This window comes from Pongo abelii, chromosome 23, assembly GCF_028885655.2.
Source record: "Pongo abelii isolate AG06213 chromosome 23, NHGRI_mPonAbe1-v2.0_pri, whole genome shotgun sequence".
Lineage (NCBI taxonomy): Eukaryota > Metazoa > Chordata > Mammalia > Primates > Hominidae > Pongo > Pongo abelii.
The window spans coordinates 51,779,324-51,806,259 of NC_085929.1; the positions used below are offsets into that span (position 1 = coordinate 51,779,324).

Here is a 26,936-nt window from a genome sequence, read left to right on the forward strand (position 1 = left end):
AAAAAAAAAAAAAGTTCAGGCTAACACCTATACAGGCTCACAGCTGTAATTCCAGCACTTTGGGAGGCCACAGCCGGCAGATCACCTGAGGTGAGGGGTTCGAGACTGGCTTGGCCAACATGGTGAAACACTGTCTCTACTAAAAATACAAAAATTAGCCGGGTGTGGTGGCAGGTGCCTGTAATCCCAGCTGTTCGGGAGGCTGAGGCAGGAGAATTGTTTGAACCCAGGAGGCGGGGCTTACAGTGAACCGAGATTGTGCCACTGCACTCCAGGCTGGGCGACAAAGCAAGACTGTTCCCCCCCAAAAAAAAAGTTCACTTGACATTGAAGTGAACCACCCTGAATCCAGGATGCTGTCACCTCAAGAGACTGAACTTAATCACATCTGCAAAGATTTTCTTTCCAAATAAGGTCACTCGCATTCACAGGTAGATATCCCATTTTGCAGGAAGTGGGGGACAAACTTCAACTCACTGCTGCAGCCTTCCACCACTTTTGCTAGTATAGCATCTGTTCTATCCTCTTCTCATGATGGGGTTTTTCCTCTGGGACCCACCCTGTCCCCATTTCAGTTCATGAGAGATGAGCCAGGTCTGGCCCATTAAAACAGAGCATCTCCCTCGCCATAGTGATAGTCCAGGGATGGTCCAGTCAGGGCCAATCCCAGGACTCTGGATGTCTTTGCAGTAGGGCCACTAAGAGGACAGCTGCCAGCCGCCATCTTGCCAGCAGCCATCTTGGTAGGGCGACCCTGGCTGAGAATGGAGCCCACACAGAGGAGAACAGAGCCGAGAGATGGAAAGGGAAGGCCAGTCTTTCAGTTGCAGAGCCAATACACCCCCTTTCCTGCTGAAGCCAGCTGAGAGGGGTTTCTGGCCCTTACTCATTGTTAGATTTTGAAGAAAAGGCAAGGGTTAAAGGAAGACACGCGCACACACACCACACACACACACACACACAGAGAGAGAGAGAGAGAGAGAGAGAGAGAGAGAGGTGGGGGGTGGGGGCACGGCTCTACAGCAAACACAGGCATTTATGTCCAGCATCAGCCCTGTGGAGGTGGGAACCAGCTTGATGCCAGTGGCCACTGCCACTTACAGGCTGGAGTAAGTATAGGCCTGGGCAGGAGGGGTCTCAGGGGCATGGCCTGCTGCCTGGAAAAATGTTCATAACAGGCCAGGCGCGGTGGCTCACGCCTGTAATCCCAGCACTTTAGGAGGCAGAGGTGGGTGGATCACTAGGTCAGGAGTTCGAGACCAGCCTGGCCAACATAGTGAAACCCTGTCTCTACTAAAAATACAAAAATTAGCCGGGCATGGTGGCGGGCATCTGTAATCCTAGCTACTCGAGAGGGTGACGCAGGAGAATCACTTGAACTTGGGAGGTAGAGGTTGCAGTGAGCCGAGATCGTGCCACTGAGCTCTATCCTGGGCAACAAAGCAAGACTCTGTCTCAAAAAAAAAAAAAAGTTGATAACATGCCATGATGAGGCAGTTTGGCCGTTGTTTCCACAGAATGTGACAGTGATGCTTCTTCAGCTGGGTCTTTGCCCAGCAGGGTCTTATAAGAAAGTCAGGCAGTCGGGGAGGATGTTTCTCACCACCTGAACCCTTGTGGAATATTTCACTTTGATCAAGACCTGTGAAATGGCGGGGGGCTTACAAAATGGTGCAGTTTGGGCCGGGCACTGTGGCTCACACCTGTAATCCCACCACTTTGGGAGGCCGAGGCGAGCAGATCACCTGAGGTGAGTTTGGGACCAGCCTGGCCAACGTGGTGAAACCCCATCTATACTAAAATACAAAAATTAGCCAGGCATGGTGGCACGTGCCTGTAATCCCAACTACTCAGGAGGCTGAGGCAGGAGAATCGCTTGAACCCAGGAGGTGGAGGTTGCAGTGAGCAGAGATCGCGCCATTGCACTCCAGCCTAAGTGACAGAGTAAGACTCCGTGTTAAAATAATAATAATAGTAATAATAAAATGATACAGTTAACACTCATCAGTGGGTTATGACTGAAAGAGACTACCATGAGCCCTCACTTAACCAACGGGTGAGTCCCAATGGTACGTTGGCTGCTGGGCCCTCCCTACCAGAGATGAAAGTGGGACGGGCAGTAGAGGGTGAGCCCTGGTAGGGCCTTAGGAGGCCTCTGGTCCAGCCTGTCCATTTCACATCGAAGGGACAGAAGCCAGAGAGGCAGGGACCAGCCTGAGGTCACATGTGTGCTGCCCTCGGCCTAGGATACCCATTCACCCTCACTCTCAGCTCAGGCCTCTCACGTGGGCTCTCTCTGAGGGTGGCTGGCTGTCAGCAGGCACAGTCTTCCTGCTGAAGCCCAATATGTCCTGTCTGCACCCCCCATAACAGCCCTGCTGATTCTGCTGCTGCTGCTTGCTGACATTTTCTTCCCGTCTGGCCATGCTGTTCTGTTCACGAAGTGCACCAATCCATGCCTCATTGTGGCATAGAGCTTGGGCTCTTCATCCTGACTAGAAGTCTGTAGACAGAATTCAGGAGATCTGTGAACTTGGGTAGGAAGAAAATAACACCTTTATTTTTACTAATGTTGAACAGAAATTTGTCATGCCTTTCATTATGACTGTAGGCTACAGACCACAGATATACTGGTAATATCTGTGACTTTGTCACCAGTGTCCACACAGGGCCTGACAAGAGGGTGAGTCAGATGCAGTTCCTGCCTTCCCAGAGCTGCCCTGAGTTTGCAGGGGTTTGCAGGAGGGGCCAGGAGACCCGGACTGGAGTGTTGCTGTGAGAGTGAAGTAGGGGAGGAGACCAAATCTAGAGATAATGAAGCAGTCACAGTGGCAGGCCTTGGTGGCCTGTGTGACACGCAGCGAGCACTGCACTGCTTCTCACCCTGAGCCCTCTCCCTCCCTGGTGTTTCAGTCTGTTTTGTGCTGCTATAACAGAATACTGGGTAATTTATAAAGAAGAGAAATGTGTTTCTTGCAGTCCTACAGGCTGGGAAGTCCAAAACCAAGGTGCCAGCATCTGGTGGGGGCCTTCTTGCTGCGTCCTCACATGGCAGAAGGTAGAAGGGCAAAAGAGCACTCGTGTGCAAGAGAAAGGAGGCCAAGTTTATCCTTTATAAGGATGCCACTCCAACAGTAACAAACCCACTCCCACTCCATAATAATGACATTAATACATTTGCGAGGGAAGAGCCACCATGACCCAATCACCTCTTAAAGGCCCCACCTCTCAACACTGTTGCACTGGGGAATAAGTGTCCAGCACAAGACACATTCAAATCATAACACCCAGCTTTTAGGACCCAGGAATCCATCCCTCCAGGCTTCTTCAGAGTCAGGTCCTTGGGGGTCCATCCTGGGCCCAGCTCCTCCCTCCCATGGCACCAAACTCCATCACACAGCAACCACTCCCACATCTGCTTGACCTTCAGCCCTTACCTTTTCCTGTGCCCAGCTGAAAGTTCAAGAAGTTCATAGAAATGCCTGAAGGGACACCTCAATGTGTCTCCCAGATCTCATCATCCTGCAGGCTCTCCCTCTCGATTTCTTTCCAGACGCCCCCTCCTTTGCTCTCAGCTCTCATCCATCTGGCAATTTCATCTTCTAAGTACTCTCAGGTCCATCTGCTTCACATCATCCCCACTGTCATGAGTTCTTCTGCTTGAACTCTTTTAACAGCGTATTTGTTTTCTATTCCTGCATGACAAATTATCACAAACTAAGTGCTTTGTCAGCTCACGGTGTTATTGGTTGGTAGTTCAGGCTAACTGTAACCGGGTTCTCTGCTCAGGGCATCCCAAGGCTAAAATCCTGGTATTGGCCAAGGCTGAGGTCTTACCTGAGACTTGGAGCACTTTTCCCAGATCATGTAGTGTTGGCAGAACTCATTTCCTTGCAGCTAGAGAACTCACGGAGGCTTCCTTGACTTTTTTTTTTTTTTTAGACAAGATCTCGCTCTGTTGTCCAGGCTGGAGTACAGTGGTATGATCTCAGCTCACTGTAGCCTCAGCCTCCTGGGCTCAAGCGATCCTCAGCCTTCCAACTAGCTGGGACCACAGGTGCACACCACCATGCCCAGCTAATTTTTGTATTTTTTTTGGTAAAGACGGTGGCTTGCTATGTTGGTGAGGCTGGTCTTGAACTCCTGGGCTCAAGAGATCCATGCACCTCGGCCTCCCAAAGTGCTAGGATTACAGGTGTGAGCCACTGTGCTTGGCCTTTATTTTTATTTATTTATTTGTTATTTTTTAAAAACAGAAACAAGGTCTCACTATGTTGCCCAGGCTGATCTCAAACTCCTTGGTTCAAGTGATCCTCTTGGCTCTGCCTCCTCAAGTTTTGGGATTACAGGCATGAGACACTGTGCCCAGCCCCTTGGGGGGTGTGTGTGTGTGTGTGTGTGTGTGTGTGTGTGTGTGTGTTTGAGATGGAGTCCCTTTCTGTCACCCAGGTTAGAGTGCAATGGCATGATCTCGGCTTACTGCAATCTCTACCTCCCGGGTTCAAGCAATTCTCCTGCCTCAGCCTCCCAAGTAGCTGGGATTACAGGCGCCCGCCACCACACCTGGCTAATTTTTGTATTTTTAGTAGAGACAGGGTTTCACCATGTTGGCCAAGCTGGTCTTGAACTCCTGACCTCAAGTGATCCACCTGCCTTGGCCTCCCAAAGTGCTGGGATTACAGGCGTGAGCCACTGTGCCTGACCAAATTAACTGATTTTTGACCAAAGTGATGAAGCAATTCGGTGGGGAAAGGAAAGTGTTTCCACAAAGTGTTGGATCAACTGGACGTCCATATATATTAAAAAAAATGAACTTCCACACTTACCTCATACTACATACAAAAATTAATTTGGGGCTGGGTGCAGTGGCTCACGCCTGTAATCCCAACACTTTGGGAGGCTGAGGCAGGTGGATCACAAGGTCAGGAGTTTGAGACTAGCCTAACCAACATGGTGAAACCCCGTCTCTACTAAACATAGAAAAATTAGCCGGGTGTGGTGGCACTTACCTGTAATCCAGCTACTCAGGAGGCTGAGGCAGGAGAATGGCTTGAACCCAGGAGGTAGAAGCTTGCAGTGAGCCAAGATCACACCACTACACTCCAGCCTGAGTGACAGAGCAAGACTCAAAATAAATAAATAAATAAATAAATAAATAAATAAATAAATAAATTTGGGAGAGTCTGTAAAATTGATCACAGACCTAAATGGAAGAGTTAAAACTGTGAAACTTTTGCATGAAAACAGCAGAAAATCTTAGTAACCTTGAGTTAGACAGAGGCTTCTGAAATAGCACACAAAAAGCACAAACTATAAAAGGAATAATTGATAAATTGGACTTTATCCAAATTAAAATTTTTTAGTTTTTGCAAAGCATACATCCAACAAAGGACTTGTATCTAGAACACTTTCTCAGCCTTTTTCCATTCCCTTCCTCATCCAAGGAATATTTTTAGACAATCCTTGCTAATCACCCCCATGAAAATTTAATACACAGGTACCCGTTTATGTATTGTGCGTTTATTGTGCTTTGTACGTAAAGAGCACAATTTTTTCATTCCACAAGAACCAATTTTTTCCCATTGGGGGCAATTTTGCCTCCATTGAAAATGCATGATCAGGCCAGACGCAGTGGTACACACCCGTTGTAATCCTAGCACTTTCGGAGGCAGAGGCAGGCAGATCACTTGAGTTTAGGAGTTTGAGACCAATCTGGATAACATGGTGAAATCCCATATCTACAAAAAAGTACAAAAACTAGCCGGGTGTGGTGGTGCATGCCTGTGGTCCCAGCTACCCAGGAGGCTGTGGTGGGAAGATCACCCGAGCCCTGGAGGTCAAGGCTGCAATGAGCCACTGCACTCCAGCCTGGGCAACAGAATTAGACCCTGTCAAAAAAAAAAAAAGAAGAAGAAGAAGAAGAAAATACATGATCTAGAATATATATTAAAAAAAAACTCTTACTAGTAAACAATAACAACCCATTTTTTTTTTATTTTTAATGGGCAAAAAATTTGAATAAACTTTTCACCAAATAAGGTATACAGATGACGAACATGAAAAGAAGTTCAAAACCATGAGTTCTGGCCGGGCGCGTTGGCTCACACCTGTAATCCCAGCACTTTGGGAGGCCGACGCGGGAGGATCACGAGGTCAGGAGTTTGAGACCAGCACATCCAACATGGTGAAATCCTATCTCTACTAAAAATACAAAAATTGGCTGGGCGAGGTGGCTCACGCCTGTAACCCCAGAACTTTGGGAGGCTGAGGCAGGTGGATCACGAGGTCAGGAGTTCAAGACCAGCCTGGCCAAGATGGTGAAACCCCGTCTCTACTAAAAATACAAAAATTAGGTGGGTGCAGTGGCGGGTGCCTGTAATCCCAGCTACTTGGGAGGCTGAGGCAGGAAAATCGCTTGAACCCATGAGGCAGAGGTTGCAGTGAGCCGAGATTGTGCCACTGCGCTCTAACCTGGGTAACAGACTGAGACTCCAACTCAAAATAATAATAATAACAATAATAATAATAATAATACAGAAATTAGCCTGGTGTGATGGTGCATGCCTATAATCCCAGCTACTTGGGAGGTTGAGGCAGGAGAATCACCTGAACCCAGGAGGCAGAGGTTGCTGTGAGTCAAGATCATGCCACTGCACTCCAGCCTGGGTGACAGAACAAGACTGTTTTGAAAACAACAACAACAACCATGAGTCCCAGCTGGGCACGGTGGCTCATGCCTGTAATCCCAGCACTTTGGGAAGGTGAGGCAGGCGGATCATCTGAGGTCGGGAGTTCAAGACCAGCCTTGCCAACATGCAGAAATCCCATGTCTACTAAAAATACAAAATTAGCCGGGCATGGTGGTGCATGCCTGTAATCCCAGCTACTCGGGAGGCTGAGGCAGGAGAATCACTTGAACCTGGGAGGCAGAGGTTGCGGTGAGCCAAGATTGCGCCATTGCACTCCAGCCAGGGCAACAAGAACAAAACTCTGTCTCAAAAAAAAAAAAAAAAAAAAAAGATTCCCTAGGGAATGAGATGTTACAGTGAGACACCACTATACACATACCAGAATGGCCAAAATGAAGAAGACTGAACACACTCAGTGTTGGTGAGGATGTGGAGGAACCGGAATTCTCATGCACTGCTGGTGGGAATGTAAATGGACATCCACTGAAGGACAATTTGACAGTTTCTTAAAAAGCTGAACACATGCCTGCCACATGGCCCAGCCATTGTACTCCTAGGTATTTATCCAACTGAAATGAGAGCACATGTCCACACAGAGACTTGAACAGGAAGGTTCATAGTAGCTTTAGAGCTAAAATTTTAAAAGTGCCTATCAACAGGTGAACGGATCAGCTAACTGCATATCCAGTTGCATATCCTACAATTGGATACTACTCGGCAATAAAAAGGAATGAACTATTAATGTCATCTAAGAAAATGTATGAACCCCAAAATAGTTATGCTGAGTGAAAGAAGTCAGACCAAAAAAGAACACGTTATGATTCCACTTACATGAAATTCTGAAAATTTCAGTCTCATCTATACTGACAGAAGCAGACCAGTGGTTGCTTGGGGGTGGGATGGGGGTGGGGTGGAGGAGAGGGGAGGGGGGATGAAGAGGGAATGGATTACAAAGGGACAAGGACATACTTTTTCTTTTTCTTTTCTTTTCTTTTTTTTTTTTTTTTGAGATGGAGTCTCGCTCTGTCACCCAGGCTGGAGTGCAGTGGCGCGATCTCGGCTCACTGCAACCTCTGCCTCCTGGGTTCAAGCGATTCTCCTACCTCAGTCTCCCAAGTAGCTGGGATTACAGGCACATGCTACCACACCAGCTAATTTTTGTATCTTTAGTAGAGATGGGTTTTCACCATGTTGGCTAGGCTTGTTTCAAACTCCTGACCTCAGGTGATCCACCTGCCTCGACCTCCCAAAGTGCTGGGATTACAGGCGTGAGCCACCACGCCTGGCCAGAGGCACACTTTTGGGAGTGATGGAAATGGTCATTATCTTACCGTGGTGATGGATTCACAGAATATACATCTATATATCAAAACTCATCAAATTCTATACTTCAAATATGTGTGATTTATTTTATTTCATTATTTTATTTTGAGACAGGGTCTTGCTTTGCCACCCAGACTGGAGTGCAGTGGCACTATCATAGCTCACTGTAGCCTTGAACCTCTGGGCTCAAGCAATCTTCCTGCCTCAGCCTCCCGAGTAGCTGGGATTACAGGCATGCGCCACCACACCCAGCTAATCTTTTATTTTTGTGGAGATGAGGTCTCACTATGTTGCCCAGGCTGGTCTTGAACTCCTGGGCTCAAACTATCTTTCCGCCCATGTCCACGCATGGTCCTTTCGTCTGCCACACACAGAGGAAGGACCAGGGGCAAGAGGATCTGTGGGAGCTGAATGGGGGAGCCTAGGAGAGAGGGGGTCCGAGGGAGGGAGTGGAGGGGAGGGGGTGCATGCCCCGCCACTGCTGGGCTTCCTGTCCCCATCTCCTTCCCCGCCAGCCTGCAGCCTTCCAACCTCTGCCCCCGCCCCTCCGCTCAGGCCCCCCCCCAGCTCCAAAACCGTCCTGGGCTGCCAGGCCCCGCCCCGTCGCCCCCCATCCTCCACCCCCTGCCCCTTGCTGACCTCATCACCCAGCCCTCTCCCCTCCCTCCTCCTGACAGCCGCCAGTGAGGTTCCCTCTGCCTGGAAGATCTTCCCAGTCTCCCCAACCTCCCTCTGTCCCCTCCTCCAGGTCCCCGCACAGTCCCTTCTGGTGAGGCCACCGACGCAAGCCCCGCCTCCACCCGCTCACCCCTCACTCGCCCCCATCCCCCTCACCTGCTCCACTCCCTTCACCCGCTCCCCTCACCCCTCACCCTCCTCCATCTCCCTGGCCCGCCCCCACCCTCCTCACCTCTCGCCCGCCCCCACCCCCTCACTCCTCACCCGCCCCCATCCCCCTCACTCCTCACCCGCCCCCATCCCCCTCGCCCGCCCCCATCCCTCCCGCCCCTCGCCCGCCCCATCTCCTGCTGTCGTCTCTCCCAGCACAAGAGAGGGCTGCGGGTTTGCTGGCCACGTCCCCGCTGAAAGGCGACTCCGGGAGCACAGACTTGTGCCCTGTCCTGATGTCCCTAGCAGCGCCGGGCACGCAGCAGTGCTCGCTGGGTTTTTGTTGTACCTTTGAGAGGAAAAGGAGCTCGGTGTACCCTGCATCCCCTGGAAGTGAGGCGAAGGAGGCCAGGATGGAGTTGGGTGGGCACCCATCATGTGTTCGTCCCCGGATCGTGGAGGCCGCGGGCCCTGAGCGTTAGACCCTGGGGGGGACCCTCCCTCCATTATAAAAAAATAATAATAAATTAAAGCAAAAGCATCTCGCGACTGCGCTGCTGTAATGGCAAATGCGTCGAAATTATACGCGAAAACAATTGCTTCCCCTGAGAGGGCATTCTTCTGATGCTAATAGAAATTGGGGGGGTCAGCCTTGCTGTGGTCGCGGCACCGCCCCCTCCCCAACCGAACCGCCCGCGTTGCGCCGCCAGGGGGCGCCCGACACCAACGCGAGGCTCCACGCGCCAGCGGGGCGGGGCTGAGAGGAGGTGGGGGCGGAGCTTTGGTAGGTGGGGGCGGAGCCTGGGTGGGCGGGGGCGGGGGCGGGGGCGGGGGCGGGCTCGTGGGGGAAGGCCCCGGGGGGCGAAGCCGCGCTCCACAGCCAGGACCCTGCTCTCCCGGCCCCGGCCCACCCTTGCGGTCCCGACTGCACCCAAACCCGACCCCCTGCACTTCTCACCTCCCGGCGTAGTGCATACTGTTCCTTCTACCGGGAACACGCGGCATACCTTCCCCGTTCAAGACCCAGTCGAGGCACCACCGCCTCCAGCAAGCCTTCCCGAGCCTCAGGCTGAACCAGGCACCTCCCTTGGGCTCCTACAGGTCCCCTGGCCACACTGTCACTCTGTATTCTTCTCCTGGGACTGTGGACAGTGAGTCCCCCGGCCAGGATGGGGCTGGGTCACCCACGATCCTAGCACGTGGTGAGTGGGTTTCAGGTGAGTAAATCTGGGAGCCGGGAGCCCCACGCAGCTTACTCAGATAATCGATGGTGGAAGTCCTGTCCCCCCACCCACCTTTGCTTAGAGCCTGGGACCACGGACGCTCAGTAAGTAACTGGGTTCCCTGGCTCCTGCCCCAGCCTGTCAGCCCCCATCTATAACTTGTGAGGGCTGAATCTTCCTCCTGCAGAATCTTCCTCCTGCAGAATCTTCCTCCTGCAGAACCTCAGGCTCTGAAGGTGATCCTTAGCAGGCCAGCTTCCAGCCCAGCCTTTGCATCTAACAGCGTCCCCCCTTTTCACAGTCTCTCCCTGTTCCCTTGTTCAGTTGGGGTGGGGGATCGTTTGTGAGACTTGTCTTCAAATTGTGAGCAATAATAAAGTACTTAAAGATATTTGAAAACTATTTCCTTACGAATAATAGAGAAGATTCCAGTTATCCCTGTAGCAATCTGTTTCACTCATTTGCAACCTTGCAGACTTAGTGGTTTCAGAAAGTCTTGCAAATACTCAGCCTCTCATTCCCCGGGGTCCCATGCTGGCATCAGGCTCACACATGCACCACGTGACTGGTTCAGGCACAGAAGGAAGCAGACTGCCTGGGTTTAAATTCCAGCTCCACTCTCCATGGCTGTGTGACCATAGGTAAACTACTCAGCCTCTCTGTGCCTCAATTTCTACATGTGTAAAGTGGGATGGTGATGTCAGAGCCACCCCTGGGTTTCTCAGGATGATTCAGGAAACTGCCTGTGGTGCTCTCAGGAGGGTGTGGGCCGCAGAGGAAGTGCTCAGTAGGGTTAGTAGTGAGCAGTGCTATTAGGCCTTCAGGGTCACTGTCATGTGCTCAAGGAAGCGGGAGAGAAAGGAGCGAAGCTTGCCTGGCCCCAGGACGGCACTGCGTGAAGTCCCTGAGACCGTCTTTTCTCACACTCCTCTCATGTAACCCTGAGGTGGGGACGCACCTGTGTTTGTCCTCCCCCCCATCCTCCTGACCGAGAACTCTTGGAGGCAGGACAGGGCTAAATTGTTGGGGGCAAGGGAGAACATGGCTGCCCTCCTCTCCTGGGTGAGAACTCTTCATTCTGTGGTGGGAGTCAAGGTCCTGACTTGAGGAAGCAGGAGCTCCGAATGTCGAATGAGTGAATGAGTGAACGAATTAATGAATGAATGGATGGATGAATGAATGAATGTATATGCCAGGGGCAGTGTCACACAGTGGCTAAGGATGGGGGCGTTGGCTTCCAACAGCCTCAGATTCAAATTCTGGCTCACCTGCCTGCCAGTCATGGGGACCCTGCTCCCTGACTGCTCTGAGCCCCGGCATCCTCCTCTGCACCGCCCACTCCGTGCCTAACCTCTGGCTGTTTGTGTCTGCCTTAAATCTGTCCACTGAAGCCCCAAGCGCCTGTATTTGGAGATAGAACCTATAAGGAGGTAGTTAAAGTTCAATGAGGTCATGAGGGTGGGGCCATAATGAGGGGATTAGTGCCCTCATTAGGGAGAGCTTGCGCTCTCTCACTCACTCTCTCTCTCTTTTTTTTTTTTTTTTTTTTTTTTTTTGAGACAGAGTCTCACAGTGTCACCCAGGCTGGACTGCAGTGGTGCAATCTCGGCTCACCACAACCTCTGCTTCCTGGGTTCAAGCAATTCTCCTGCCTCAGCCTCCCAAGTAGCTGGGATTACAGGCGTGTGCCACCATGCCCAGCTAATTTTTTTTGAATTTTTAGTAGAGAAGGGGTCTTACTATGTTGCCCAGGCTGGTCTTGAACTACTGAGCTCAAGTGATCCTCCCACCTCAGCCTCCCAAAGTGCTGGGATTACAGGCATGAGCCACCAAACCCAGCCAAAAACTGAATTTTGAAATTTAATTTTAATTAATGTTAAACAGGCATGTGTGTCTAGCGGCTACAGTATGAGACAGTGCAGTTCTAGAGAAAAGAGACTTGGCCACACAGACTGATTCGAGGGGCAGTGAGAGATCAGCTTCTTCCCAAAAGGCACCCTCTGCCCCGCCCCTTGGTGTGCTTCATCCATCAGTGCAGGTTGTCTGAAGCAAGGGTCCACTAAACAAGCAAAGGCCCAGCATTCAGTCACCAAGCACTTGTGATGTGCACCGCCCCATTTAATCTTCACAATTGGGTATTGTTGTGTGCATTATCTTATTTAATCCTAAGAGCCGATCCACAAGGGAGAGAGTGTTATCATTTTCATGTGGTCTTAGCCAAAAGGCTGAGAAGCGATGGTTATCATTTTCGAATGTGAATACAGTGCAGAGAGGCAAAGCGCCCTGCCCAAGACCACAGAGGCGAGTCCTTTAGGTTTAACTTTCATGTCTCCCAGCCTCCCCAGGAAACCGCCAGGGACAGCTGGAGGCATTCACAGCCCATGTGAGCAAGTTTGTTAGGACTTAAAGTCTGGCGGCTGTTAAGGGTTGAGTGGGGACAGGGACATGGAACTAGTTCTGGAGCTGGGGTTTCTGACAGAATGTTCCAAAAATAGGAACTAGCAGCCAAAGGACAATGTCAGAAATGACCAAGTCAGGAGTGGTCTGTGTCTGAGCTGGGAGAGGCAGCAGAGAGGATTGTGGTTTGATACACATTTGTGTAAATAAGCACACCTGTTTTGTAGACAGGGAAGCTGGGGCAGAAATAGGGCAAAAACACAATTTTTAAGCCAATCCTGGACAGACATGGTGGCTCATGCTTATAATCCCAAAACTTTGGGAGGCTAAGGTGGGAAGCTTGCTTGAAGCTAGGAGTTCGAGACCAGCATGGGCAATAAAGCAAGACCCCCATGGTATGCACCCATAGTCCCAGCTACGCAGGAGACTGAGGCTGGAGGATCACTTGAGCCCAGGAGGTCGAGGCTGGAGTGAGCTATGTTTGGGCCACTGCACCCCAGCCTGGGTGACAGAGCAAGACCCTGCCTCTAAAAAAATAAAGTAAAATAGGCCAGCCCTGCTGGGGCCATGCTGGTGGCTGGACTCTGAGCTTCCCTCTGAGCCTTGGTCTCCTCACCAAAACCACTTGGGGGTGGATCTGACTCACATAGACGCCCCTGCCGCTGGTCGGGCAGTGCCTGGGATGGACCACGCAGGATGGGGGTGAGCAACAGTAAAAATACACCAAGGCCCAGAGTCCAGGCTCCTAGTGTCCAGCTATCACTAGGGCCTAGGAGTGCCCACCCCAACCCTCCATCCACAAGAACTCCTGAAACTGGACTCAGGGGATCACAGCATCCATTCAGTTTTTGTCTGGGTCCAGTGGCTCATGCCTGTAATCCCAGCACTTCAGGAGGCCCAGGTGGGAGGATCACTTGAGCTCAGGAGCTCCAGACCAGCCAGGGCAACATAGTGAGACCCCTTCTCTTCTAAAAGAATGTATCTGGGCCGGGTGCTGTGGCTCACGCCTGTAATCCCAGCACTTTAGGAGGCCAAGGCAGGCAGATCACAAGGTCAGGAGATCGAGACTATCCTGGCAAACATGGTGAAACTCCGTCTCTACTAAAAAATACAAAAAAATTAGCCAGGCGTGGTGATGGGCGCCTGTACTCCCAGCTAGTTGGGAGGCTGAGGCAGGAGAATGGCGTGAACCTGGGAGGCGGAGCTTGCAGTGAGCTGAGATCGCACCACTGCACTCCAGGCTGGGCAACAGAGCGAGACTCCATATCAAAAAAAAAAAAAAAGTGTATCCAGAGATCCGGCAGGAGACTCAGGGAAAATCACTGCCGCATTGTAACCCCATTTTTCTCCTCTGTAAAGTGGGGGTGGCATGGACAGTCTCCTCGAGTTGCTACAGGGTTGAAGGGGCACTGTTTGGGAGCTGTGAGGTGCTCCTGCTTCCACCCAGGGCCTGCACGAGTCCTCCTGGCTCTGACCCCCCACCCAGGACTGGCTCAGGGTGAGGGGTCAGTGGTCCGCATGGCGGAGAGAGAGGAATTCTGAGCCAACAGACTCTGTTCAGGGGACAGGAAAGGCCCTCATCCCCACTGGCTTCCAGATCTCCCAGATAAGGAGAAATTAATGTTTGATCTGAGCTTCATTCCAGAGACAGACGAACCAGTTTACTGCTGCTGACTGAGAGGACACCCCACCCCTGCTATCGCACCTCACCGCCCTTTGGACTTGACACAGGACTTCTCCTGGGCCCCAAGGGTCCAATTGTCCTCAGGCCCCTGTGCTTAGCATGGACCAGGCAGTCGGTGGGCCTGGGGGATGTTTGCTAAAATCAGGTTGCAAATCCAGCCCACCACCTTCCACCACTTCTTAGTGGGAGAAGCTGCCTCCGAAGCCAGGGCTGGGACCCTCATCAGGAAATCAGCCTCATGGATCCCAACGTGGACGCTGCCAGGAGGAGAAGAACACAGAGATCTGACTGCCTCACTGAGCAGCTGTTGGCCTTGGCCGAGCCACCTCCCCTCTCTGGGCTCCAGACCCTCAGCTGTAGAAAGGAGTCTTAATCCCTTCTCCCCTCCAAACCTGCTCTTCCCCATCTCATCTCAGGAGTTCCCCAACTCCATCCTTTTGGCTCCTCAGGCTACAACTAGGGTCCCCCTTGATTCCTCCCTCACTCTTACCCCACCTCCAGTCCATCAGCAAAGTCTTGTGGGCTCAACCTTCAAAATATGTCCACCACGAGAACTTTCCTCCTGCCTGCACCGGTGCCAGCCTGCACCACGCCATGCTGCTCCCTCCTCTACCTGTCTGGTGTGATCCAAGATGAACTTAGCACCTAGAAAGAGCCTTCCGTCTTCCACACATGTTAATTAGAAAATTTACCTGTTCGGCCTGGCACGGTGGCTCATGCCTGTAATCCTAGCACTTTGGGAGGCCGAGGCGGGTGGATCACCTGAACTTGGGAGTTCGAGACCAGCCTGACCAACATGGAGAAACCCCGTCTCTGCTAAAAATACAAAATTAGCCAGGTGTGGTGGCACATACCTGTAATCCCAGCTACTCGGGAGGCTGAGGCAGGAGAATCGCTTGAACCCAGGAGGTGGAAGTTGCGGTGAGCCGAGATCACGCCATTGGACTCCAGCCTGGGCAACAAGAGTGAAACTCTATCTCAAAAAAAAAAAAAAAAACAAAGAAAGAAAATTTACTCTTTCATTCATTCGTCAAACATTGCCGAGAATGTGCTCTATGCAGGACACAGGAGGAGGAGGATTTGGGCCAGGCCTTGGAGAATGGGGGGCTTCCATGGTGGAAAGTGGAGCACGGGCACCCCAGGCAGTGGGCACAGCAAGTATAAAAAGAGCTTCAAGGCAGGGGTGGGGGGCTTCGACTGTTGATGTCAGAGTTGGAAGGCACTGCAAAAGTCCTCATCCTTGGAGCCACCAAAGGGCAAGAGAGAGCTGGGTGAGCTTGGGGACCTGTCAGTGTTCAGTGGGGCTGGTGCCGGGGAATGAGGTAAAACAGGAAGGAGAGGAGGTGGAGAGGTTGGTGGGAGCTGACTGGCCACCAGGGCCTTGCACACCGGGGTAGGAAGCGTGGGCTTTATTTTTTTATTTTATTTTATTTTATTTTTGAGATGGAGTCTTGCTCTGTCACCCAGGCTGGAGTGCAGTGGTGCAATCTTGGCTCACTGCAGCCTCCGTCTTCCAGGTTCAAGCAATCCTCCTGCCTCAGCCTCCTGAGTAGCTGGGACTACAGGTGCATGCCACCACGCCTGGCTAATTTTTGTATTTTTAGTAGAGACGGGGATTTCACCATGTTGGCCAGGATGGTCTCAATCACCCGACCTCGTGATCTGCCCTCCTCGGCCTCCCAAAGTGCTGGGATTACAGGTGTGAGCCACTGCGGCCGGCCGGAAGCGTGGGCTTTATTCGGAGGACAGTGGGCAGCCTTGACGGGCTTTACATGAAGAAAGTGACAACCAGACTTGCACTTTAGAAATGTCGCTCTGGGGCCCGGATGAGACGCAGCACCACGCTTGCCCCTTCCTTTCCAGCCGCGGCCCCGGACCTTGCAGCCGCATTGACGTTGATGCCTAAGAAGAACCAGATTGCCGTTTATGAACTTTTTAAGCAGGGAGTCATGGTGGCTAAGGAGGGTGTCCACCTGCCTAGGCACCCGGAGCTGGCAGACAAGAATGTGCCCAACCTTCACGTCATGAAGGTCATGCAGTCTCTCAAGTCCCAAGGCCAGAGGGAGGAACAGTTTGCCTGGAGACATTTCTACTGGCACCTTACCCATGAGGGTATCCAGAGTTTCCGTGATGACCTCCATCTACCACACTGTGCCAGGCACCCCACACTGCAGCCACCCAGAGACTGGCAGGCCTCGGCTAGGTCTGGAGGGCAGTCGACCTGCAAGACTCACAAGAGGGGAAGCTGACAGAGACCCACAGATGGGGCACTGTGCCTCCTGGTGCAGACCAGAAAGCTGAGGCTGGGGCTGGGTCAGCCACCAAGTTTAGAGGCAGATTTGGTCGTGGACATGGTCAGCCATGTCAGTAAAACTGGAGAGGATTATTTTGCATTGAATAAACTTATAGCCAGAAAAACTTTTATTTTATTTATTTTTTATTTTTTTACTGAGACAGAGTCTCACTCTGTTGCCCAGGCTGGAGGGCAGCAATGTGATCCCAGCTCACAGCAACCTCCACCTCCCGAGTTCAAGTGATTCTCCTGCCTCAGCCTCCCAAGTAGCTGGGATTACAGGCACCCGCCACCATGCCCCACTAATTTTTTTTGTATTTTTAGTAGAGATGGGGTTTCACCATGTTGGTCAGGCTGGTCTCGAAGTTCTGACCTCAGGTGATCTGCCCTCCTCGGCCTCTCAAAGTGTTGGGATTACAGGCGTGAGCCACGGCACCCGACCCAGAGAAACTTTTAAAAAAGAAATGTTACCCTGGCTTCTGGGTGGGGATGCATCAGAGGAGTGATGCATGAACAGGGAGACCCAGTAGGAGGTCAGTCTCTGTAGAGGACAAGGTGTAGACACCAGGGTCCCATGGCCTGGGTTTAAAACCCATCTACCTACTCCCTGTGTCTTACCTGGAGAACGCTGGGTCTGTCTACCTGTCCATCCCAGCAGGGTCAGGCACTGTGTGGGTGCCGCGGTTAGAGCTCGCGTTTTAGTGGGCAGTTATTCAACTGCCTTAAGCCTCACTTCATCTGAAGGTAATGGAGGTAATAACAGTACCCGCCTGCCAGACCAGATGTGACAAATAAGTTGAAATGTGTAAAACCCTTAGCACAGTCCCTTACACGTGGGGTCAATTGTTATTATGTTATTAGTCCAGGCATGAAAGTGTGGAGGGGGCCAGTTACATGTGTGAGGGCTCAACCACACCCCCCAGAACTCATCTGTCAAAGTCCTAAGCTTTAGTACCTCAGTAAGTGCCTGTATTTGGAGACAGGTCTTTAAAAGGGTAATTAAGGTAACATGAGGTCATTAGGGTGGGCCTTAATCCAATATGACGGGTATTCTTATAACAAGAGGAGGTTAAGGCTGGTCACGGTGGCTCATGCCTGTAATCCCAGCAGTTTGGGAGGCTGAGGCGGGCGGATCACCTGAGGTCAGGAGTTTGAGACCAGCCTGGCCAACATGGAGAAACCCCGTCTCTACTAAAAGTAAAAAAAAATTAGCCGGGCATGGTGGCACACACCTATAATCCCAGCTACTCAGGAGGCTGAGGCAGGATAATTACTTGAACCCAGGAGGCAGAGGTTTGGAGTGAGCCAACATCGCACCATTGCACTCTAGCCTGGACAACTGAGCCCGACTCCGTCTCAAACAAACAAACAAAATAAATAAAAAATAAATAACAAGAGGTCAGTGGGCTGGGCGTGGTAGCCCACACCTGTAATCCCAGCACTTTGGGAGGCTGAGGTGGGAGGATTGCTTGAGGTCAGAAGTTCAAGACCAGCCTGGGCAACAAAGTGAGCTCTTGTCTCTACAAAAATTTAAAAATAAGCCAGGTGGCGGCAGGTGCAGTGGCTCACACCTGTAATCCCAGCACTCTGGGAGGCCGGGGCGGGTGGACCATGAGGTCAGGAGTTCAAGACCAGCCTGGCCAAGTGGTAAAACCCTGTCTCTACTGAAAAAAAAAATACAGCCTCTCCCTCTCCCTCTCCGTCTCCCTTTTCGGTCTCCCTCTCCCTTTTCGGTCTCCCTCTGTTGCCGAAGCTGGACTGTACTGCCGTGATCTCGGCTCGCTGCAACCTCCCTGCCTCGGGCTCCTGTGACTCTCCTGCCTCGGCCTGCCGAGTGCCTGGGATTGCAGGCGCGCGCCGCCACACCTGAATGGTTTTTGTATTTTTGGTGGAGACGGGGTTCCGCTGTGTTGACCGGGCTGGTCTCCAGCTCCTGGCCTCGAGTGATCTGCCTGCCTCGGCCTCCCGAGGTGCTGGGATTGCAGACGGAGTCTCGCTCACTCAATGCTCAATGGTGCTCAGGCTGGAGTGCAGTGGCGTGATCTCCGCTCGCTACAACCTCCACCTACCAGCCTCCTGCCTTGGCCTCTTAAAGTGCTAAGATTACAGCCTCTGCCCACCGCCACCCCGTCTAGGAAGTGAGGAGCGTCTCTGCCTGGCCGCCCATCGTCTGGGATGTGAGGAGCCCCTCTGCCCGGCCGCCCCATCTGGGAAGTGAGGAGCGCCTCTGCCCGGCCGCCATCCCGTATAGGAAGTGAGGAACGTCTCTGCCCGGCCGCCCCGTCTGGGAGGTGAGGAGCGCCTCTGCCCCGCCGCCCTGTCTGGGAAGTGAGGAGCGCCTCTGCCCGGCCGCCCTGTCTGGGAGGTGAGGAGCGCCACTGCCCTGTCTGGGAGGTGTACCCAACAGCTCCGAAGAGACAGCGACCATCGGGAGCGGGCCATGAGGACGATGGCAGTTTTGTTGAAAGGAAGGGGGGGAAGTGTGGGGAAAGGAAGGAGAGATCAGATTGTTGCTGTGTCTGTGTAGAAAGAGGTGGGCATAGGAGACTCCATTTTGTTCTGACTAGGAGAAATTCTTCTGCCTCGGGATGTTGTTGATCTATGGCCTTTCCCCCAGCCCCGTGCTCTCTGAAACATGTGTTGTGTCAACTCAGGGTTAAATGGATTAAGGGCGGTGCAAGATGTGCTTTGTTAAACAGATGCTTGAAGGCAGCATGCTCTTTAAGAGTCATCACCACTCCCTAATCTCAAGTACCCAGGGGCACAAACACGGCAGAAGGCCGCAGGGTCCTCTGCCTAGGAAACCAGAGACCTTTGTTCATGTGTTTATCTGCTGACCTTCTCTCCACTATTATCCTATGACCCTGCCATATCCCCCTCTCCGAGAAACACCCAAGAATGATCAATAAATACTTCATTTAAAAAAAAAAAAGTTTTAACGGTAAACACTCAATACATTTTAGCTATAATGAATAAACTGAAGATACGTAATACAGAAATGACATGAACTGTATGTAGCATAAGATGATCCCCAACATTGTCTTAATTCCTTCTTGATTCCTTCCCTTTAAAACAAAAATTTGAAAGATATTTAAAGGGCATGTTTTAAGTGAAAACCAGACATCCAAAAAATAAAAAAGAAATGACTGCTTCTTACTTAACCTGGTTAGATGTTCAGCTGCAGAAGGAGAGTAAATTTCTGAATCTGATGTAAATTGTTTTCCTAGTGCTGTAACCTCCATAAATTGATATTATTGTGCACCCTGATCAATTCTGAGGATATGTATTGACATCGTCCCCATTTCACCAATAAAGGATTCATTTGAAAAAAAAAAAAAAACAAAAATTAGCTGGGCATGGTGGCGGGCACCTGTAATTCCAGGTACTCGGGAGGCTGAGGCAGAGAATTGCTTGAACCCGGGAGGCAGAGGTTACAGTGAGCCGAGATCGCGCCGCTGCACATCAGCCTGGTGACAGAGTGAGACTGTCTAAAAAATAAATTAAAAAAAAATAAGTCACGTGTGGTGGCACATGCTTGTGATCCAAGCTATCTGGGAGGCTGAGAGAGGAGGATCGCTTGAGCCCAGGAGCGGGAGGCTGCAGTGAGCTATGATCGTGCCACTGGACTCCAGCCTGGGCAACAGAAAGAGACCTTGTCTCTTAAAAAAAAAAAAAAAAAAAAAAACGGCGATTAGGACACACAAACACAGAGGAAAGTCCATGCGAGGACACAGGGAGAAGACTGCCATCTGCAAGCCAGGAAGAGAGGGCTTGGGAAGAACCTTTGATCTTGATTAGCCAGCACCCTGATCTTGGACTTCCAGTCTCCGGAACTGTGAGAACGTGAATTTCTGTGTAAGCCACCCGGTCTGCCTTACTCATTACAGCAACCCTGGAACACGAATGCACCGTGCCAGGCAGCGGTGGCAGCATCAGAATGGAAGAGGTGGGTTCCAGAGTCACTGGGAAGAGCCGTGTGCCCAGCACGCAGTAGGCACTCAACAAACACCTGTTGAGTAAGTTTGGATTCTACGTGAGTGGGGCCTGAAAGGAAAGAGGTGGCCCAGAGGAGACAGGACTAGCCCAACAGAGCCCAGGGCGGTGGTGACACCTGGGGACTGTGGGGGACCCTGCCGCTGCCCACCACCGCAGTCACAGGGCACATTCACACCCACGACTGCACTTCATCCCACCCCTCTGCAAGAGGACCGCTTGAGCATCCCCATCTTCCTGAAAAAGAAAGCAAGGGTAAAGACCACCACAATGAGAATCAGAGCCAGGGCTGAACGCGGCTCTTCAGAGAGTCCTGTCATGCGCGGCCCCTTGGGGTCGCCAAGGAGGGCATGTTCTGCAGGACGGGCAGCTGGAAATGTGGGTCTGGAGCTTGGGAGACAGGTGGGGGCCCCTTAGAGCAAAGTGGGCGTCCTCATCACAGAGCAAGGATAGACGGGTGAGCACCAGGCGGGGACTTGGGTTTCTCCACTGGGGTTTTGGTTTCTTGTTGTTTTAAAGTGACTGACTCTCTGGTTGGGCGCAATGGCTCACACGTGTAATCCCAGCACTTTGGGAGGCTGAGGCAGGTGGATCACCTGAGGTCAGGAGTTCGAGACCAGTCTGGCCAACATGGTGAAACCCCATCTCTACAAAAAAAAAAAAAAATACAAAAATCAGCTGGGTGTGGTGGCACGCACCTGTAATCCCAGCTACACGGGGGGCTGAGGCAGAAGAATCGCTTGAACCCGAAAGACAGAGGTTGCAGTGAGTTGAGATTGCCCCACTGTGCTTCAGCCTGGGCAACAGAGCAAGACTCCATCTCTAAATAAATAAATAAAGTAGCTGAATCTGAAAGCACTGAAAAGCTTGGCTTCCAGAATCCTGGGACAGAGCCCCCACACTGAAAGCCAGAACTTGCTGTGGTGGGATTCCTGCAACTTCTCTGACTTCTAAAGAGAGGAGTCATGGAAACCGACTGGACCCGGCCTCTTCAGTGTTTGGAGAGACATTTCTGGGTCAAGAATTCCAGCCCATAAATTCCCCATGCTTCAGATTCAAAGGAGGTCTGTGAAGGGCTGGGCTTTGCTTAACCTTTCACGTCGCAAAACTTCCTGCTTCTCCAGCCTCGGACAAACACGTCCTCCAGGCCAGGGTTCAGAAGGACGGTCAGATAGATCTAGATATATAAATGACCTCAAGTCAGACTGAAGCTGAGTGCTCTAGAAGTGGCCTGATCAAAAAGGAAACAGTAAAAAAAATTTTTTTTTTTAACTTTGGGCTGGGCACAGTGGCTCATGCCTGTAATTCTAGCACTTTGGAGGCCGATGCAGGAGGATCAATTGAGCCTAGGAGTTTTAGACTAGTCTGGGAAACATGGTGAAATCCCACCTCTATAAAAATACAAAAATTAGCTGGGTGTGGTCGCCCCTGCCCGTAGTCCCAGCTACTAGAAAGGCTGAGGTGGGAGGATCGCTTGAGCTCAGAGACGTCGAGGCTGTAGTGACCAGGGATCAGGCCAGTGCACTCCAGCCTGGGCGACGCAGACAGACCTTGTCTCAAAAATAAAAAAGAAAGAAAGAAAGAAAAAGAAAAAAGAAATAAACAAATAAACTTAGGAAAGTGCACGTGGAGCATCAAGGGACACTGGCAGGTGTCAAGCCCCCTTTTTCTCCTGTTTGCCCTCCACTGACACCAAAATGGTCTCTCCCAAGTGAATTTCCCACAATGATTCATTTCTCCTGTACTTCCCCCTCTTCAGAATGAGCCAAACAAAAGTCAGCAATCTTTGAAGTGGACATTTGTTTATAAATCTAAGATTTTTTTCTTTCCAGAACATGTTTTGGGCCTTTGCAGATTATTGTTTTAACATTTTCCTTCAAATGTTCTCTCCATATTTGGGCAAGGCAAGAGACAAGAGGACTTTTTGGGGTTTTTTTGTTTGTTTTTTTTTTAAAAGAAACTGCAGCGTCTTGGAGAAAACAATTTCCTGGGCCTACTTCCTCTCACAGGTGGTTCTGGGCTGGGCCTTTAAGATCAACTCTGCTGAGGCCGGGCGTGGTGGCTCACACCTGTAATCCTTGTACTTTGAGAGGCTGAGGCTGGTGGATCTTGAGGTTAGAAGTTCGAGACCAGCCTGGACAACACGGTGAAACCCTGTCTCTACTAAAAATACAAAAATTAGCCAGGTGTGGTGGTGCACACCTATAGTCCCAGCTACTTGGGAGGCTGAGGCAGGAGAATGGCTTGAACCTGGGAGGTGAAGGGTGCAGTGAGCCGAGATTGCCCTACTGGACTCCAGCCTGGGTGAAAGAGCAAGACTCTATCTCAAAAAAAAAAAAAATCAACCCTGCTGGCCTCTGATAAACTGCAAGTTCATAACCAGGTTCACAAACAATTGTTGAACAGGAAATGTCAGTCTATAAAAATTCTTGGAAGAAAACCGCAGCCCTGTTCAAGAGTTCCTTACCTCTGGGACATTTTCTGTGTGCTGAAGATAAGGATCTGATCATCCGCTCTCTGCATGTCAGGGCTGAGAGGTGATCAAACTCCCTCCCCATTTTCTAGAAGGTAAACTGACACCCAAAGAGGGGAACAGTGCATTTTTGTGGCAGACAACAGACTCTGTCCCCCAATATTTTCACTTTGAAAAATGTCAAACCTACAGAAACATTTCAAGAACACTACAGTAAATACTCATACTTATTTACCAATTGCTAACATTACACTAAATTTACTTTCTCTTTTTCTCTCGAATCTCATATATGTGTTAGTTTCCGGTATCATGACACTTTATCCACATGCAAGCTGGGAGGATCCCTTGAGGCCAGGAGCTAGAGACCATCCTGGGCAACATAGTGAGACCCCATCTCTACCAAAAAAAAAAAAAAAAAAACTAGCTCAGCCTCGTGGGGCATGCCTGTAGTCTCAGGATTGCTTGAGCCCAGGAGGTCGAGGCTACAGTGAACTATGATCATGCCACTTTGAGCTGTGATTAAAGCTGCAATAACAGAGCCAGACCCTGTCTCTTAGAAAAAGGATAAAGAAAATCAACAGAAACTAATTAATCTCTGTATGACGTTGATGACATGACCCCACTTGCAGAAAAAGAGTGAAACGATCTGAGTAATTATGGAGCTGGGTTGCCCAGTGGTACCTCCTTAGTGGAGTACACTCTAAGAACTGGGAGGCCTGTGACAGAACCCCAAACCTCACTAGTGAGTTTGTTATTGGCAGTGGGGAGGGCGGAGCCATTCTGAAGCAACTTTGGGTTATCCTAGGATTGGTGGTACCAGAACCCAGATTCTCACTGTAGGATGAGGGAGATTTGGAATGGAAGAAGGAAAATGCTGGTGTTTTCTTATTTGTAATTAGTTATGGAAAAAAATTGCTAAAACAAGATTTTTAAGTGAAAAGAAAAGAAAAAGGCTGGCCAGGCACAGTAGCTCACGCCTGTAATCCCAGCACTTTGGGAGGCTGAGGCGGGTGGATCACTTGAGGTCAGGAGTTCGAGACCAGCCTGGCCACATGGTGAAACCCCGTCTCTACTAAAAATACAAAAAAATTAGCCGGGCATGGTGGTGTGCACCTGTAGTTCCAGCTACTCAGGTGGGTGGCTGAGGCAGGAGAATCTCTTGAACCCACGAGGTGGAAGTTGCAGTGAGCCAAGATTACCCTATTGCACTCCAGCCTGGGCAATAGAGTAAAACTGTCTCAAAAAAAAAAAAGAAAGAAAGAAAGAAGGAAGGAAGGACAAAGAAAGAAGAAAGAGAGGAAGGAAGGAGAAAGAAAGAAGGAAGGAAGGAGAAAGAAAGAAAGAAGGAAGGAAGGAGAAAGAAAGAAGGAAGGAAGGAGAAAGAAAGAAAGAAGGAAGGAAGGAAGGAGAAAAAGAAAGAAGGAAGGAAGAAAGGAAAGAAGAAAGGAAGGAAGGAAGGAGAAAGAAGGAAGGAAGAAAGGAAGGAAGGAGAAAGAAAGAAGGAAGGAAGAAAGGTAGGAAGAAAGGAAAGAAAGAAAGAAAGATAGAAAAAGAAAGAAAAAGAAAAAACTAGGTTCATTGAGACAGACCTAGAAGCAGTAATACGCAGTTGCAAGAAGCACCTTGCCACTGTTAGATTTTAAACTTCAGTTCCCAGTGAAAGGCACCAGTGCCCCTTGGAGAGATGGCTGAATCCAGAGCTGGGACAGGGAATGTCAAGAGGAGGCCGGGACATTTTACTGTGCCAGAAAGTAAAGAGGTTCTCAAAGAATGGTGGGAGCATGAAAGCAGCTAGCACAGAGCTGCTGGAAGGAGCTGCCAACAGCCAGGCCTGGGAACATTTGAGCACAAAGTAAATAATGGAAGTCATACATTCAGCTTGCTTTTTTTTTTTTTTTTTTGAGACAGAGTCTCACTCTGTCACCCAGGCTGGAGTACAGTGGCGCGGCGCGATCTCAGCTCACTGAAACCTCCACCTCCTGGGTTCAAGCGATTCTCCTGCCTGAGCCTCCCAAGTAGCACTGATTAGAACTCACCGTCATGACCATATCTTGCCCAAAAGGTTTAACTTGAATTTCATCAATAGGAAACCATCAGACAGATCCACATGCGGGGACTTTCTGCAAACCAGCTGGCCTGGATGCTTTGCAAATGTTCACATCATGAAAGACAGAAGCAAAACAAAACAAAACAAAACAAAAGGCTGAGAACTGTCTGATGGTTTCCTATTGATGAGATTCAAGTTAAACCTTTTGGGCAGGACATGGATGTCCAAGTAGCAGGGACTGCAGGCACCCGCCACCACGCCCGGCTAGTTGTTTTGTTTTTTTTTTTTTTTTGTACATTTAGTAGAGAAGGGATTTCACTCTGTTGGCCAGGCTGGTCTCAAACTCCTGACCTCATGATCTGCCCACCTCAGCCTCTCAAAGTGCTGGGATTACAAGCGTGAGCCACCGCATCCAACTGGGGAAATATTTTTAGGGATCAAGGGCCGGGCTCAGTGGCTCACACCAGTAATCCCAGCACTTTGGGAGGCCGAGGTGGGTGGATCACGAGGTCAGGAGATCGAGACCATCCTGGCTAACGCAGCAAAACCCCGTCTCTACTAAAAAAATACAAAGTATCAGCCAGGCATGGTGGCGGGTGCCTGTAGTCCTAGCTACTCGGGAGGCTGAGGCAGGAGAATGGCATGAACACGGGAAGTGGAGCTTGCAGTGAGCCGAGATCACACCACTGCACTCCAGCCTGGGCAACAGAGCAAGACTCCGTCTCAAAAAAAAAAAATAAGATTTTTAGGGAACAAGACATACATTAATCCAGAGATACCAACTTTACCAAATGATGAAATGGAACATCCCCAATAATGGGACACACTGACCTCATGTGCTTCTTTCCTCCATTCCAAATCTCCCTCATCCTACAGTGAGAATCTGGGTTCTGGTACCACCAATCCTAGGATAACCCAAAGTTGCTTCAGAATGGCTCCGCCCTCCCCACTGCCAATAACAAACTCACTAGTGAGGTTTGGGGTTCTGTCACAGGCCTCCCAGTTCTTAGAGTGTACTCCACTAAGGAGGTACCACTGGACAACCCAGCTCCATAATTACTCAGATCGTTTCACTCTTTTTCTGCAAGTGAGGTCATGTCATCAACGTCATACAGAGATTAATTAGTTTCTGTTGATTTTCTTTATCCTTTTTCTAAGAGACAGAGTCTGGCTCTGTTATTGCAGCTTTAATCACAGCTCAAAGTGGCATGATCATAGTTCACTGTAGCCTCGACCTCCTGGGCTCAAGCAATCCTGAGACTACAGGCATGCCCCACCAGGCTGAGCTAGTTTTGTTTTTGTTTTTGTTTTTGTTTTTGGTAGAGATGGGGTCTTACTATGTTGCCCAGGATGGTCTCTAGCTCCTGGCCTCAAGAGACCCTCCTACCTTGACCTCCCAAAGTGTTGGGATTACAGGCATGAGCCTCCTTGCCCCTCTTCTATTGGTTTTTTTCCTATCCTTGTTGACTTCCTTTTATTTCTTAAATGTAAAATTGATTTAAGGTGCATCCAGAGATGTGCACAGATTCTTGTGATGGAAGGAACCGTGCAGTCGTGGTGAGGAGTCCATCATAATTTTCAAACACCCCTTTAAGAAGTAGGCATTAGCACCCTGCTCCATCCCTTTGGAGGCAGCCCTGGGCTGAGCACAGGACTCCTGGGTTCCACCAGCCTCAGTGTCTCCAGGAGTCCAATCGCGGCCAGGGGGTGATTCCCTGTCCCCGCGCCCCCCACCACGCTCCAATACTTACCCCCTCCCCCACCCCCCAGCCTCCTGGGCCTTGGCTTGTACCTGTGAACCGAAGGGGTCATACTAGGGGTCATACTAGGGTCTCTGGATAGCTCCCAGGCCTGGACTTCGTTTTCCAGGATATCACCGTTACTGGTCAACCCATTTTGTTTCACAAGAGCCCAGTGAGTGTTTGGCACGTAATAGAGCCTCCCTAAATAGTTGTAGAAATTAGCGTCATTTCACAGTATGGAAAC

The 26,936-nt window shown here is 50.5% G+C and overlaps 1 long non-coding RNA gene and 1 pseudogene across 1 annotated transcript; one reads left to right on the forward strand and one right to left on the reverse strand.

Moving 5' to 3' along the window:
- Positions 1-5,253: 5,253 nt before the first annotated feature.
- On the reverse strand, positions 5,254-9,493 carry LOC129052748 (uncharacterized). Its single transcript, XR_008517897.1, has 3 exons — positions 9,190-9,493; positions 7,069-7,172; positions 5,254-5,738 (listed from the first exon to the last, which is right to left on the reverse strand). It is a non-coding gene; the product is annotated as an uncharacterized LOC129052748 (long non-coding RNA).
- Positions 9,494-15,970: 6,477 nt separating this feature from the next.
- On the forward strand, positions 15,971-16,515 carry LOC100447426 (small ribosomal subunit protein eS10-like; annotated as a pseudogene).
- Positions 16,516-26,936: the final 10,421 nt, after the last annotated feature.